Below are 17,500 nucleotides of genomic sequence, written 5' to 3'. Positions count from 1 at the left end.
TCTAGTCACTTTGGAGCCCTAGGCAAGTAGCCCCTTTCCTTTTTGGCCATTAAGAAATTGGCATCTGTAAACATGACGTTGTGCATCTTATCAAGCACATCTGATCTAGCACCTAAATACAGTACGAGTGCCCATGAATAATCATTGCCTCAATGTAAAGTTAAATGTTTTATTTCACTTGACATTCTCATTTTGTGGGGCTTTAAGTGTTTCTGGCGCCCCCTAGACATTTAGCGCCCTAGGCGAGTGCCTTGTCTGCCTATGCCTAGTGCCGGTCCTGCGCACACACAAGAAAACACACTAGACCTGAAGACATCACAATCTCAATTGTCTTGTGTGTCCTCTAATCGGTCCTCTCCATGCTCTGAATGTGATTCCAGACCTATTTCCTTTCTCTGTGAGCGTGCATGCGTGTCTGGGCGCTTGTGTCTGTGTCTGTGTCTGTGTGTCTTTGTGTCTGTGTGTGTCTGTGTGTGTCTGTGTGTCTGTGTCTTTGTGTCTGTGTGTGTTTCTGTGTGTCTGTGTCTGTGTGTGTCTGTGTGTGTTTCTGTGTGTCTGTGTGTGTTTCTGTGTGTCTGCGTCTGTATGTGTTAGTGTGTCTGTGTGTGTGTGTGTGTGTGTGTGCCCATGCAAGCACATCACACAGCTTTGTAGTGTTGTCTTATTCTCCGCTCAGAGAGAGACTGACAGAGCAAACAGTTTTTTTTGTAGATCTAATCAGCATAGCACTATTATGTTTCTCCCGCTACAATCTGAAAGGCAATTTCTTTGTGGCAGCGCAGTCAGTTTGTCCTCAAAAAGTAACCAAATCTCATTCTTTCCTTTTTCTATAACTCTGTAGTTCTTAGAAAACGGTCTGTGATTTCAGGAGATGAATGAGATTGTTCTGCCTGATTTCAAAACCTCGTCTCCCTGGCCAACGGCCGACACACCCCTCTTTTTTTTTTTTTACCTTAGCAGGCGTGTGTGCTGATGATTGACTTTAGCTTTTTTCCCCTTTTAAGATTCTCTCACCAGTCTCTCCCTTTCTTTTTTCACTCCATTTTTTCCCTTCCTTTTCTCTGCTGTCTTTCTCTCCCTTTTTCCATCCCTCCTTTTTGGTCTGTCTGCCTCAATCTCTCTTTTAGTGTCCCCCTTCCATCTCATTTTCTGTCTGTCTGTCTGTATGTATGTCCGTCCTCCTCTGTCCATCTCACTGGAGTTATTTGATGTTAATTAAAAGCAGGGCTGCAATGGTGCCGGTTACATCAGATATTAATTACCCTGCAGACAAGATGGGGAGGTGACATGGGCACGCAACGCTGTCAGAAACGCACCTACTGTACGCACCACTTACCCTCTACCTAAATCGCCGTCAATCACTCTGGATAGAAGTGACGGCTAAATGCAATTTCATGAATTATAGTATGTGGGGTAGGTAAACCTCACGCCTTACAAGCTACGTATATACTGAGCAGCTGTGTCCCTATACTGCCCTACAATATCATAACGCAGTATCGTGAAAATGGTCGAAAATGGGTTTAGACCGTAAATTGGCTTTAAAATACCTTATTTTTCTTGTGTTAAATTCTTTTGGTCCAACTCGGTCCCGTTTCAGAAAAAAACGCTAAAAACCGATTATACTGCGCTTTTTGGTTTTAGGAGGTTACGTCGTACTAGCCAAGAACGCAGTATAACGCGCATTATACTGCACTTCTCCATTGACACCATGGTTTTGGTGTAGACAGTAATACCACAACAGAACGCAGTATAATGATTTTTCAGCTAAAAAGTAATGAGAATGTTGTTTTTTTTTGCTTTTTTCTTGTGTGCATAAATTTCCACCATAAAAAAGTATTATATGGAAGTGTCATCATCACTTGACCTCCAACACGGTTGCGTGGCCAGAAAGGAAACTTTAAAGCCTTTTTTCTCAGTTTGCCATTTTGAATTATACTGCGTTCTGAAATTGTAGGGCAGTATAGTAAGGGAGGTTAGGCCCGGGACATGCTCACTTTGTGACTTAACTTCTGTGCAACCATGTGGAAATGAGTGCACATACTTGCTGCAGAGCAATCAGAGCACTGCACACAATACTTGAGGTGTCACGTAGGGGGGCAGCTAGCCAGTAGGGCGCTCATAAATAATTACCATTATAGGTTGACTCTACCGTGACCTCAACATGAACGTTCGGAAGATCACCCCTCACAGTTGTGTGTCAATATTTCACAGCACACACGTGTCCGCATACCTTGTGTTCAGTTACCAGGAACATAATATGCATCATGGCAACATGTTTGTGAGCAAAGTCTGTGCACACGCAAACACACACATATCCTGCAACAAGCATATCCTTGGGCGTTACAGGTTAGAATCACATATGTTGTGTAAATACAGTATACAGCAAATGAAAATTTCATGGGCGTGTGATCATGTCACACCGTTCTTTGACAGGGACACGGCAAGTTTGTGCATATTATGCAGAAGCCCTCATAAACCGTGATTGTGTTGGCCGTACCACATGACATTTTTATGACCTAGATAATGTACAGTACTTTATGCCCACCTGCATCATCATGCTGATATACACTATTGAACATGAAGCAGCTGTCGAAGGTTTAGATCACTTGAATAATCGCAATCAGTCATCCAAATAGCCATGGCCAAACCTCTCATTACTCCAGGGTACTGTCCCTGCAAGTCACACTGGGTCAAAATTGGCATTGAAATCCAATGTCAGTAAATTCAAATGTACTGTGTGTAAAAGTCATATGAGGCACTCCACGAGACCGTTTTTAACAGCGGCGTACGACATGTTTGTGCATGTTATGTGTGACCCAGCCGTAAACGATGATTGCGATCGGCGTGCCGCGTGGCGTTTTTATGAGATGGATAACATGCCCACATCCAGACGCACGTTTATGCCCATCTATCTACACACGTCATACGACCATAGTGATATACGAGGGCTTATCAGCGCTTTGATATGTATGCATGAGGCGTCTCAGGCTCTCAGTAGAGCTCGGCAGGGGGATTACTGTTACCATGGCCCCGCCGTTGCTGGCATGGAGAAAACAACACAGCTTGAGAAATGAAGAATAATGGGGCTTTAGAGCAGGTATGGCCTGCAGCGTGTGTTTGTGGTGGGAAAACATCGAATGAAAGGCTCCGTGTCCCTCTGCATTTGGGCCTGGACTGCAGTCAAATGGCTTCACTACTTTATTTGGCTTTGCTTTGCACTGCTTTGCGTAGCGTGGCGTCTGCAGCTCCTGTGCTGTCTGCCTGCCTTACAGGCATCTAGACACCTGTCAGGAGTATACACACTCACGCACTCACGCACGCCAAAGCACCACAAGACCTTTATGTCCATGTTTATTCAACAGAGAGCTCATGTTTTAGAAAACTTGAGTCAGCCCGAGCGTTTGTGTGAATGGGCATAATTGTGTCTGAATTTGTCATCATAAATTTAATCCAATTTGTCATCTACTTTGAATGTGACTTGGCAAATGAAGTTCCTTATTTTGACTCAAAGACTTTGTGTGTGCGTGCGTGCATGCGTGTGTGTGTGCGTATGCACACGCTGGTAAGCATGTGTGCATGACACGTGTGATTATGGCAGTTTTGTTTTATTCTGTGTCCCTGTGGCTGTAATGTGGTTAACCCAGATATCATAGTAGCCACTCATATAATAAGTGTACTCTGGGAACACACACACACACACACACACACACACACACACACACACACACACACACACACACACACACACACACACACACACACACACACACACACACACACACACACACACACACACACCTTCGAGGCCAGTGGCCCTCAGTTGTTCTTTATACTAAAAGGAATCTTTTATAAAAAATATTTTAATATTGTGGTAACATTGCAATATTATAGTATCCCTTTCCATCAGTAAGTCTAGCTGCATTTTCCCCATTTATTCTTCCATCTAAAATATAGTACAACTAATTAAGTGGGGGAAAGGTAGAATCTTTGTTCCAAAGACCGATGAATTCCACCTGTAGGTTAAACCAAGTCTTACAGATATCCTTGACTGTTAGAATTGTCCTTGTGTCCTCAAAGGTAGGACACCGGAATGATATTTTGGTGTCATTTCCATTACAGACAGACACTATATCTGGAGGATGAAAAAAAAAACTTTCTTTGAGGAGTTTCTGTGTTTGCCCAGCCAGTCAGACAGACCAGTGACAGATAGTGAGGAGGAAGCGAGGCCTTAAGCAGCCACCGAGGGATGTGTGCTATTTATTTTAATGATATTCTCTTTCTCCTCCCCTCCCCTCTCCCTGTCCTCTTTGGAGTGGCTTCGTTAAAGCCCTCTATCTATCTCGGTCTCAGACTCGGCCCCACCGTCGGCCATCGGGAGGGGGTGGGGGGTGGTGGTGTGGGGGTGGGGTGGGTTAGACGGAAAGTCAGAGAAGGTTGCCGATGGAAATGGAGAATGAGATCGTGAAGAGATAGGCTGGGGCGTAGCCTTGACACATATTGGCTCATCAAAGTGGGCAGCCGAGTCACAATTAATTTTTTACTGCATATGCAGGCCCTGTTAGTTACACAAAAATATGCGCGTAAGCATGCATATTTGCATGCACACACTCGCACGCACGCACTCACACGCACACACACACACACACACACACACACAAACCCAGAGTTTGTTTTTAATAGTCCTATCTTTACGGCCTGCTGTGTTGTGGCCTTCTCCTTATGTGAAGTGCCTGATATCGCTGATCAACAGGGACTCAGGGCGTGTAGGACTCAGGGCGTGTAGGACTCAGGGCGTGCTATTGTGCATGAGGAATCCGGATCAATGTAGTATGGATGCCATGGCCATGACGGCCCCAACAAGCAGAGCGCTAGATTAGCTTATTGAATTACAGATAATGTGCACAGAGCATTACGACGCACACACACACACACACACACACACACACACACACACATACACATACACACGTGCACACAGGCACACACAGGCACACACAGGCACACACATACGCACGTACAAAAACACGCACACGTGCACAAGCACGCATACAAGCACACATACAAGCACACATGCGTACCCACAAATATGGTCCTTCTTTTGTACACAGGTAGTGACACACATGAGAGAGAGAGAGAGAGAGATACCACGATAACACAGTTTTGCGCACGTTTGCACACAACAATGGCAAGTTTACAATGAAGTCGTAAGTCAAATTTAAACACACATGCACGCACATGCACGCGCACATGCACGCACACACACACACACACACACATACACACATACACACATACACACACACACACACACACACACACACACACACTCTCTCTCTCTCTCGCACGCTGTGGAAAAGCTTGTTCTTCTCCTGTCAGGATGACGTTACAATTTCGAGTGTCGGAGGATGGATGGTCAGGAAACCGTAATTAAACTTCGAAGCGTTTTTATTTTCGACAAAACAAAAATGTGCTCGTGGGCAACGTCAAGGACATTAACAAAACTCGACTGGCAACTCAAAATACTCAATACAAAAGTGAGGGCACAACTTCTGTCACTTTGTTACCGCTCTCAGCAGCAGCTACTTTTAACAACATTTCTGAAGACAGCTTACACCGATAAACAGCTGCTTCGCCTATCTCGCTCACTCTCAACAATGAGCTGGGTTTTACATACCCTTCACTACGCAGGCAATTATTCAATTAACCAATGCAGACACAAAACTCACAATTGGCCCGTACCATTTCTCCAGGACCTTTCCAAAACAAAACGCCAGTTACAAAATCAAACAGACAAACATTGCCCATTGTTGCCCACAGAATCCCCACACCAAACAGACATAATTCACAAACATTATAGGCCTACACAACATGAAACATTTAAAGTCCAATCATTCAACACATGTCCATTTCAGTGCTTGACATCACGCGATGGAAATGCTGCCACAACGGTGCGCGCTCCCGTGTAGCAGTGTCGTGCGCACTTGGAGAGGAGAATGCGATTTTGAGCGGTGTGTGTGTTCGTGTGTGTGTGTGTGCGTGTCCAACTGTCCAGCTCTGCCTGTTCCTCGCGGTGCACAGTAAATAGCCTACACAAGTTCACAAATAAAGTTCACCAAAATAAAGAGTGGTTTAAAATCAGTGAAAAGTGGCGAGGTCACCTTTTCACACTTCCTTCCTCCTCTGGAAGTCTCGACACCGCGGTGGAGAGACAAGCCTCCTCCACCCTTTCAGGCCCACGGATGGCGCGATCGGGCCACTCCATGGCCCTGTTGCTGCACCACCACCGCTGGCTCGATGAATTCTCTGGTAGCTGAATGCCACCGCTGCAAGTCGTAGCTGTTGCCGTTGCTGCCCCCTCTGATGACCGTTCCGGTGCTGCCGCCGATGCCACGCTCTCCGCCTCACTCGTCGCGGAGTTTGGTCAGCTGACATTGGCTGCTGCTCCTCCAGCGCTGCACCTGCACTCGTCTGCAGGCCTCCCTCACCCGGAGACGCCGAAACACCACTCGATCCGACCCGTGCGAGACAACCCTCAGGACCCATGGCTTGCGCCTTCGTCTGGTCCTCCGTTGGGTCTGCCACTTCGCTCAGGACACCTCTTCCGAAACAGCAACTCTTTCGCCGATGCCCGTACCGTTTCTCTCCGACTCTTCTCCCTGGAAGCGTCGATCCCACTTCTGATCACCAAATGTGGAAAAGCTCGTTCTTCTCCTGTCAGGATGACGTTACCATTTCGAGTGTCGGAGGATGGATGGTCAGGAAACCGTAATTAAACTTCGAAGCGTTTTTATTTTCGACAAAACAAAAAGGTGCTCGTGGGCAACGTCAAGGACATTAACAAAACTCGACTGGCAACTCAAAATACTCAATACAAAAGTCAAAGCACAACTTCTGACACTTTGTTACCGCTCTCAGCAGCAGCTACTTTTAACAACATTTCTGAAGACAGCTTACACCGATAAACAGCTGCTTCGCCTATCTCGCCCACTCTAAACAATGAGCTGGGTTTTTCATACCCTTCACTACGCAGGCAATTATTCAATTAACCAATGCAGACACAAAATCACAATTGGCCCGTACCATTTCTCCAGGACCTTTCCAAAACAAAACGCCAGTTACAAAATCAAGCAGACAAACATTGCCCATTGTTGCCCACAGAATCCCCACACCAAACAGACATAATTCACAAACATTATAGGCCTACACAACATGAAACATTTAAAGTCCAATCATTCAACACATGTCCATTTCAGTGCTTGACATCACGCGATGGAAATGCTGCCACAACGGTGCGCGCTCCTGTGTAGCCGTGTCATGCGCACTTGGAGAGGAGAATGCAATTCTGAGCAGTGTGTGTGTGCGTGTCCAATTGTCCAGCTCTGCCCGCTCCTCGCGGTGCACAGTAAATACACAAGTTCACAAATAAAGTTAACCAAAATAAAGAGTGGTTTAAAAAACAGTGAAAAGTTGCGAGGTCACCTTTTCACACACGCGCTCTCTCTCTCTCTCTCTCTCTCTATCTCTCTCTCTCGCTCTCGCTCTCGCTCTCTCGCACGCTCTCTCGCACGCTCTCTCTCTCGCTCTCTCTCTCTCTCTCTCTCTCTCTGCGTACTTCTCTACCCACGCCAGAGTAACTGTGCTTTTGGCCACACCAACACCACCCCCTTCCCTCTCTTGTGGTAGTGTTCATTTGCAAAGTATTTATATTTGGCCTGTAAAAGAAAATAATTTGTATTAGGAGAGAGAGAGAGAGAGAGAGAGAGAGAGAGAGAGAGAGAGAGAGAGAGAGAGAGAGAGAGAGAGAGAGAGAGAGAGAGAGAGAGAGAAAGAGAGAGAGAGACAAAGAGAGAGAGAGAGAGAGAGAAAGAGAGAGAGAGAGAGAGAGAGAAAGAGGGGAACATTAGGAATTGAGTGAGTGGAGAGTGAACAAGAGGAAAGACTGTTGAAAAAACATAAGGGATTGAGCGATCAATTTAATTAGATTTTTCAACATGAGCAAGTTTGAGGCTTTGTTGGCGGGTAGTGGGTTGTGGAGGGAGGGATGGAGGGAGGGCTGCATGAGATGAAATGCTGTCAGAGCGCTCTTTAAAGAGCACACTGACAAAAACGTTCTCCGAATCCAAAGAAAAGCGCCAGTCTGTTTTTTTTTTCCATTGTTCTTTTGTCTCTCATTGGTTTATCTACCCATATTCAGGAACTTTTTTGAGTTTGTGACGCTGTATCTTTTTAATCTGGCATTTGTCTGTCTCTCTGTCTCCCTTCCCTGTATAGGGGGGCTGGGGTGATGGTGGTATACTACTGAATAGAATAGTAAGACAGTGGGGGGTTTTGCAAGGCCAAGTGTGCATGTACTGCCTGGAATGATGTACATGTGTATGTCTGATGTACATGTGCCTTTGCCTCTAAAATGTCAACTACAATCACAGGTCACTTTGTTAGGTACCCCTTGCTTGTACCGTTTTGGACCCTCTTTTTCTTTCAGAAGTGCCTTAACTCCCTGCAGTGTACTCAAGTTGACTGTGGCATTGCACAAATGCTCAATTGGCACTATGGGGCCCAAAGTGTGCCAAGATAGTATTCCCTGGACCACTACACCACCAGTCTTAACCGCTGATACAAGGCTGCATGAATCCATGTGTCCATGTTGTTCATGCCAAATGCTGTCCCTACCATTCAAGTTTCGCAGCATAATTGAGACACATCAGACCAGGCAACATTTTCCTGGTCTGATGAGACCAATTGGACATTTGGACATTTTTTTTTTTAATTGTGTAATTTTGGTGCGCCTGTGTGAATTGTAGGCTCAGTTGTCTGTTCTTAGCTGACAGGAGTGGCACCCGATGTGCTCCTCTACTACTGTAGCCCATCTCCCTCAAGATCGGACACGCTGTGCATTCAGAGATGTCCTTCTGCATAACTCAGTTGTGATGAGTGGTTATTTGAGTTACTGATGCCTTTCTAACAGCTCAAACCAGTCTGGCCCATTCTCCCCTGAGCTCTCTTTTCTCTCTCTCTCTCTCTTTTTCCGACTATTCTAAAGATGGCTGTGTATGAATATATTGAACTGTAGCAGATAGCCTTGACCATGTCTACATGCTCAAATGCATTGAGATGCCACCACATGATTGGCCGATAAGAAATTTGCGTCAATGAATAGTGCAGAAGTTGTTTTGTGAAGCGCAACAAAATCAAATTGAACCAAAAGTTGGGCACCTGTTACATCAAATGGTTGGTTTACACATGATGAACTCATGAACCCATTTCTCAATAATAAAGACAAGGGCATCAGGCGACAAACAAGTGTCTCTTCTCTTGCAAGCCAGCATTTTTACCTTCCCAGTCCCATTGTCTCTGATAGAGGCACAAAGTAGATTTGAATCTTTCTTTGCTTTGGCTTAACTTGACCCAATTCAGTTACGGCCACCTCAGACAAGCAGGCTGGCAGGCAGGCAGAAAGAGGGGAGGCAGACAAGTCAATAGTTTAGATGGCAAACATTGCATGGCAAAACGAAGTTAGGAAACAAGCACTGGATGCCCTGTACGTTGCTGTAAAGCAGGGAAGAGGAGAGATAGAGAGGATGAGAGAGAGAGAGAGAGAAATGGAGAGAGAGAGAGAAATGGGGAGAGAGAGAGAGAGAGAGAGAGAGAGAGAGAGAGAGAGAGAGAGAAATGGAGAGAGAGATGAGACGAGATGAGATCACCTCATTTATCTGTTGGTCTCCTGTGTGGTGCCTCATGTTTGTTCATCTGTTCATCAGCAGGCACTCAGACTTCATGCTGTGCGTGCGTGTGTGTGTGCGTGCGTGTGTGCGCACTCTGTGTGCTGTATGCCATTTATTTGTGTGGCTGTGTTTATATCTCGGAGATCTTAGCAGGAAATCTGCTGCCTTTTGATTGGGTTTGTTTTCTTGGTTGCTCTTAAGAACCCAAGGCTGAGCACAAGCAGACCCATTTGGCAGAAGCAGCACTCGAGACTTCCTTGCTATCAACCTACATTCTGCTGCTTCTGTACTGTTAGTTTTTACCTTATTTTTTGTTTTATACATCCTTGGGTTTCAACAGTGGAGTGCTTCCTCAGCCTTGGGTACAGTGGATTTAAATGAACACCAAAGCAAACACAACACCAGCCATGAATGAGGGCAGTTGAGTAGTAGTAGTAGTAGTATAGGACATTGCCATGTTTCTCTCTGTCTGTCTATCATTCACATACACATACACACACACGCACACACACGCAAGCACGCACGCACACACACACACACACACACATACACACACACGCACACACACGCAAGCACGCACGCACACACACACACACACACACTCAGCGATTAAAATAATCCTTTCAGTGATATTCCAAGCGTGTAGTGGTTTGCATTCTCTCTCTCTCTCTCTCTTCTCTTATCTTCAGTCTTCGTCACTGTTTCTCTCTCCTCCCCTCTCCTTTCCCCCCATTTCCTCTCTTCCTCACGAGGTCTCCTTTAATCGGCTTCTTAGCGCCACTCTTGGGTCACGTTTCCTCCAGCCATCTTTAACCTGCACGTGAGTGACTCAGCACTTTGCAGTAGACGCAGGTGTGGCCGCATTGGGAAGTGCCGTTAATTAACACACCCCCACTGCGACCCCCAATTAGCCTGGCTGCCACCGTGCTCTGAACAGGTCATTTCCTTACAGGTTTTTATTAATCCTTAGGTGTCAGCCTCCTCTCCTGGTTTATTTTTCTCCCGTTACTCGTTTCCTATTGCCTTTCTTTTCCATCGTTCTACGCCGGTGATTCTAGCTTGTCTGCTAGAACTTATTTTCCTTTACTCTGTCCTTCCATCACCTTGCCCCCCACCGTCCATCGCCCTCCAGATGAGTTATGGCACAGTGCATTCTGTTGGGAAAGAAAAGGATGACCCCGAGGCCAGTGATGAAGGAGTGCGATGATGGAGTGAGAGAGGAGTCGGGGCCGAGACGGGTGGAGGGTTGGCTAGGGTTATGCCCTGTGTGTGCCGTTTTATTAAAGCTAGTCTGGTCCTCTTTGTCCTTAAATATCTTTGTGGAAAGTCTGTGTGCGTGCTCGTGTGTCTGCACACGCGTGCACGCTTGTTAGCTCCTCTACATGCACGCGCATATGTGACTGGCCAGAAGAGAACAGGCCACAAGTCAGCCCGGGGGCATATTGACTTCATCATAGATTCTGATAGTGGATAGTCCAAGCTTTACAACGATGCCTTGCACATGGGAATCTGGTAAAATCTGATGTTTTTTATGGCCTTTTTAAAGGGGTATGCCAATATTTTGGGGCTTAATACAGTTCAAATCGTTGGCCAGGGTTTATAAAGGTGGTAAAGTGTCTTATTTTTCATGTTAAGCGTTGTCTTGACAAGTTAAAAGAGGGAATATGTCGCTAAGTCAATGCTACAATGCTTCACGGATCCATTGACTTTCACTAGCTTAGCGACATATTCCCTCTTTTAACTTATCTTAAAGCAAGACAATGGCTTACATGAAAAATAGGACACTTTACCACCTTTATAAACCCCAGCCAACGATTTTAACTGTATTAAGCCCCCAAATAGTGGCATACCCCTTTAATGTGTTCACTTCTAAGAAAAGTAGAATAGAAAAGAATTTACTCTGAAAGTTTCCCTCGCCCCTAGAAAACAAATAGATTATCTTTAATGGTGATGCTCTCAATGTCGCTCTTAGACACGTGACTCTGGGTTTGAAATCCAGTCACATATGTGTGGTACTGTACAGTGCAGAGGCAAATGGAGAATAGATGTGACGGAGAAAGGTGTGCAACACAATGCGGGTTAGTTGTCACAATAATCAAAGATCAAAAGAGTAATTACAAGTGTGCGTGCGTGCATGTGTGTGTGTGTGTGTGTGTGTTGATGCATGCATGTGTGGAGGATGAATGCATGTGTGTGCCAGGTCTGTGTGATGCAGTGTGTGTGTGTGTGCGTGTGTGTCAGGTTTGTGTGATGCATGTGTATGTGGAGGGTGTGTGTGTATGCGTGCGCACGTCTGTGTGTGTGTGCGTGTGTGTGTTTGGGTCAGGTCTGTGTGATGTGTGCATCTGTCAGGTCTGTGTGATGCATGAATGTGTGGAGGGTCTGTGTGATACATGTGCATGTGGAGTGTGTGCGTGCTTTTGTGTGTGTCAGGTTTGTGTGACGCATGCGTGTGTGGAGGGTACTGTGTGTGTGTGTGTTTGTGATGCATGCGTGTGTGCGTCTGTCAGGTTTGTGCTTGTGTGGAGGGTACTGTGTGTGTGTGTTTGTGATGCGTGTGTGTGTGTGTGTGCTGCATGCGTGTGTGGAGGGTATGTATGTGTGTGTGTGTGTGCGTCTGTCAGGTTTGTGTGACGCATGCGTGTGTGGAGGGTACTGTGTGTGTGTGTTTGTGATGCATGTGTGTGTGCATCTGTCAGGTTTTGCGTGATGCATGCGTGTGCGGAGTGTGGTGGCTTTGTCAAGAGGAGCCGCGACTCAGCTGCAGGGATTTGAGGGATCATCCACATCCACGGCTGGAGGGACATCTGGGCTATTTCCTGCCACTGAGGCAGCGAGGAAGATGGAGCGATGGTGGAGGAGTGGAACGAGAAGGAGAAGGAGGAGGAGGGATGGAGGGATAAGTGCATAAAGAGAGGAGAGATGGAGGAACGAGAAGGAGAGGAGAGATGGAGGGATCAGTGCATAAAGAGAGGAGAGATGGAAGAAGGAGAAGGGGGAGAGATGGAGAGATCAGTGCATAAAGAGAGGAGATATGGAGGAACGAGAAAGAGAGGAGAGATGGAGGGATGAGTGCATTAAGAAAGGAGAGATGGAGGAACGAGAAGGAGGAGGTGGAGAGATGGGGGGATAAATGCAGGAGGAGAGAAGAGATGGAGGGATGAATGCAGAAGGAGGGGAGATGATGAAGGGATAAACTGATGGTGGAAAGAGACGGAGAGATGGAATAGAGTGAAATTCAAAAGACAGTCAGTCACACCCGTGTGACCGAAGTGATTACTGCCCCATATATTGATTGTGTGCGTGCGCGCGTGCGTGCGCGCGTTTGTGTGCGTGGCAGCAGCAGCGTGTCTAATGTGCAAAATGATTGAGACAGATCGAGGTAGGCTTTAGAGTGATGTGGAATCATGGAAACGGATTTGTGGGACACGTGTGTGCGTGCGTGCTTGTGCGTGCATTTGTGAGTGTGTACATAGTGTGTGTAGTATATGCGTGCATTTGTGCCGAGTGTGGGTGTCGAGTGAAGGGCATGTGTGTGTGAGTAGGTGTTGAGTGGTTCTGGAGTGTGCTGTGGCATTAGAAAGAGCAGAAGAACCTAACAGGTTGCTGGGCTACTGCTCCATCTCTTACGTCTTGAGTTTATCCATACCAATCTATCACAAGGGCCAATTTAAGAGCCACACACACTCGTTCACACAGACGCACACGCACACGCACAAACACAGACACGCACAGACACAGACACAGACACAGACACAGACACAGACACAGACACAGACACAGACACAGACACACACACACACAGAGAAAGACACAGAGAGAGAGAGAGACACACACAGAGAGAGAGAGAGACACACACACGCACAGACACAGACACACATGCACACGCACACGCACACGCACAGACACACATGCACACGCACACGCACAGACACACATGCATAGACAACACACACGGGCACACACATGAGCACACATGCGCACACACACAGTGAAGGGTCTGCTTTAAAGATCGCCTCTCAACGTAATTTAATTAATATTGCCGTGTTCCCAATTGTTATTGAATGTGTTACGCGTTGGTCCTGTTTTAAAAAACGTTCTGGTTGCTTTGTTTCAAGACGTTTTTGCAAGCTGGCAAGGTGGCTTGTGGAGAAACGAGAGAGTGTTCCGTGTTTCTCGTGGAAATGCGTCTCTGATTGGCTCACTCCTCCTGCTCTCAAAGAAACGCGTCTCTGATTGGCTCAGTCCTCCAGCCTTGGGAGAGAATGTAATGGGAAACAGAGTCGCCACTTCTCCGGGTGGTACTGCACTATAGGGGCGCCAACGGAGGCGTGCAGGCTCCATTCAGGGCTGTGCTCTTTCGACAGCGACCCCTAGGCGAGCTGTAGGCACGGAGCAACCGGAGTGAGCAGGCTTTATGTATGAGGCTTTGTGCTGTGTGTGTACCTGAGAGTAGCAATCAGCTGGTGGCTAAGCTAAGCTATGTTTCGGACCACCAGACGTTGCTTGTTTTGAAAACAAGCAGAAAAAAATTACTCGACATGTTTTTAGATAAATGGGTCGATATAAACCTTTGTGGGCAACGCCTTCTTTCGACGTGACGAAACACAGAAAGGCTTTCGTGATTCGCTCGTTTCTCTGCATTATTGATGTAAATTGGGAAACACCGGGAAACACAGCCAGGAGAGTTGACGCACCGCTATGAGAGCCTTGCAAGTGAGTTTAACTTGGGGTGACCGTCCGATCTTCGAAAGGAGTGAGTAAAACTGAGTTTTATCGGAAGTTGGCCTTTAACTGATGTGATCAGCTGTGTAATGAAAGACAAATGGATATGGGGAGGGGAAGGAGTGATGGGGGGACATTATGCTCCACCACCTCTCCCTCCCTCCTTTGGAGAGCTCCTGTTGCTTATCTGCACTCCTCTTCCTCCTTGTCCTCTTCACTCCCTCGTTCATCTGCACTCCTCTTCCTCCTTGTCCTCTTCACTCCCTCGTTCATCTGCACTCCTCTTCCTCCTTGTCCTCTTCACTCCCTCGTTCATCTGCACTCCTCTTCCTCTGTGTCTTCTTCACTCCCTCGTTCATCTGCACTCCTCTTCCTCCTTGTCCTCTTCACTCCCTCGTTCATCTGCACTCCTCTTCCTCCTCATCTTCACTCCCTTGTTCATCTGCACTCCTCTTCCTCTGTCTTTTTCGCTCCCTCGTTCATCTGCACTCCTCTTCCTCTGTGTCTTCTTCACTCCCTTGTTCATCTGCACTCCTCTTCCTCTTTGTCCTCTTCACTCCCTCGTTCATCTGCACTCCTCTTCCTCTGTGTCTTTTTCGCTCTCTCGTTCATCTGCACTCCTCTTCCTCCTCATCCTCTTTACTCCCTCGTTCATCTGCACTCCTCTTCCTCCTCATCCTCTTTACTCCCTCGTTCATCTGCACTCCTCTCCTCCTCCTTGTCCTCTTCACTCCCTCGTTCATCTGCACTCCTCTTCCTCTGTGTCTTCTTCACTCCCTTGTTCATCTGCACTCCTCTTCCTCCTTGTCCTCTTCACTCCCTCGTTCATCTGCACTCCTCTCCTCTTTGTCTTTTTCGCTCTCTCGTTCATCTGCACTCCTCTTCCTCCGTGTCCTATTCACTCCCTTGTTCATCTGCACTCCTCTTCCTCTGTGTCTTCTTCACTCCCTTGTTCATCTGCACTCCTCTTCCTCTGTGTGTTCTTCACTCCCTTGTTCATCTGCACTCCTCCTCCTCCTTGTCCTCTTCACTCCCTTGTTCATCTGCAGTCCTCCTCCTTGTCTCCTCTTGAGTCTCCTCTCTTGTCGTCTATTCTCTCTTATCGCTCATCCTGTGTTGCCCCGACTCTAATTCACCTGGGCTGATACCTGAATACATATTTGAATGTCTGAGTGTGTATGTGCGTGCATGCATGTATGCTCGCTCTGTGCGTGCGTGTGTGTACGTGTGTACGTGTGTGCGTGTGTGCGTGTGTATGTGCGTGCATGTATGCTCGTTCTGTGTGTGCATGTGCAAGTGTGAGCCTCTGTGTGAGCCTCTGTGTGAGCCTCTGTGTGAGCCTCTGTGTGAGCCTCTGTGTGTGTGTGTGTGTGTGTGTGTGTGTGTGTGTGTGTGTGTGTGTGTGTGTGTGTGTGTGTGTGTGTGTGTGTGTGTGTGTGTGTGTGTGTGTGTGTGTGTGTGTGTGTGTGTGTGTGTGTTTGTGCAGGCGCGCACTGGTGAAGCAATCAAGGAACTATCTGAAACATTGACATTCCCTCAGGCAGCGAACTCCAGTGTGGTGAATGATGATGACACGGGGGGCAACAGACCTGGCTCCTGCCCTAAACACACACACACACACACACACACACACACACACACACACACACACACACACACACACACACATACACACACACACACGCATGTTATGAGTAGATCAGCATCTATTGCCCCTGGAGGAAGCGGGTCAGAAAGGGCAGATTGTAGTTTTGTTGACCTGCTGACAAGTGGCATCCCTACAGCAGCCATGTTTGGTTATTAATTGTTTATAATTTCAACACAACACAGCTGGCTATTACTTAGGAATGGGGTTAACATGTTAGCCAGTACTATATGCCAAATTACTGTCCTCATAGATGAGTCCAGTGCTGGGCGATATAGAAAAAGAACATGTATCGCGATACAGATTACTTTATATCATGATAACGGTATATCACAATATACCTCAATTATGTATGTTTTCAGTTATTCTCTTTATTTTCTCCGTGTTTCTTCAAAATTCATCTTACAAAATGTTATTAAAAATTATATTAAATTGTATATTAGCTCTAATAATTGAAAAAATTAGATAAAATCAATAGAAGAGAAAGTTCGAAAAATATTTAGTTAGAATCAATATCTATCATGATAACGCTTATATTGTCATACTGCCTAGCCCTACAGTAAGTGAGTCATAAGACAAGTTGAACATGAACAAGAAATGTGTGAATATACGCCTAACAAATAATTAATTTGTTTAACTTGTGTCATCAAAGTGACTTGTACAGACAGTTGCATGTGAAGTGTTACCCATTATAACTTAGCCGACCTAACCCACCGAGACTGTCAGGACCAATTCTAGGTCAATTGTAGACACAAACATGGACAATACACATACAACATACAATAGTGCAGCTTCCACGTCACATTTACAACACTGGCAGCATGTAGCCTACAGTAGCAGGGGTGTGCTAATCAAATCATACACGTTTCATTTCATCAGAGATGAATCAACAATAGATGCAATTGTTTCGCATTAAAGTCACTGTCCCCCCTCAGCGGACATGTGGCAAATCAGTACTCCAACAACCATCTCCGACTATTTAACGCAGTGGTGCTCAAACTGTGGTACTAGTACCACTGGTCGTACTTGGAAGAATCTCTGGTGGTACTTGGAAGAATTATTTTTTTGTAGGCCTACATTGATTTGAAGGCTGATCAAGTTGTTGCAGTTGAAAATGTCTCTTTGGTCTCACACGGCAAAAGTGAATAAGAAATGCCTTTGCTGAAATATTCTAATGTTGGTTGTCAAGGTGGTACTCGGAGAGCTCAATATTTTCTCAGGTGGTACTTCACACAAAAAGTTTGAGAACCACTGATTTAACGTGCAATTGGCCCCAGGGTTCCATCATTGTGGTGCTGCGCAGAGATGGCAATCCTGCTCCACTTCCTACAGTCACTGGCTCCACTGGCAATATCAACGCTTACATGCAATTTTTTCTGCTGTTCTTAATAGATCAGCTAGATAGATG

At 46.3% G+C, this 17,500-nt stretch overlaps 1 protein-coding gene across 1 annotated transcript in view; it reads left to right on the top strand.

Annotated features, from left to right (window-relative positions):
• Positions 1-17,500, top strand: part of LOC134469057 (mannosyl-oligosaccharide 1,2-alpha-mannosidase IA-like) — a 180,805-nt gene that overhangs the window by 131,902 nt on the left and 31,403 nt on the right. The gene's annotated exons all lie outside the window — the stretch shown is intronic.

Source organism: Engraulis encrasicolus, chromosome 18, assembly GCF_034702125.1.
Source record: "Engraulis encrasicolus isolate BLACKSEA-1 chromosome 18, IST_EnEncr_1.0, whole genome shotgun sequence".
Classification (NCBI taxonomy): Eukaryota; Metazoa; Chordata; class Actinopteri; order Clupeiformes; family Engraulidae; genus Engraulis; species Engraulis encrasicolus.
Note: the sequence above shows the minus strand (reverse complement) of the source record. Positions and strands in the feature narration are given on the sequence as shown.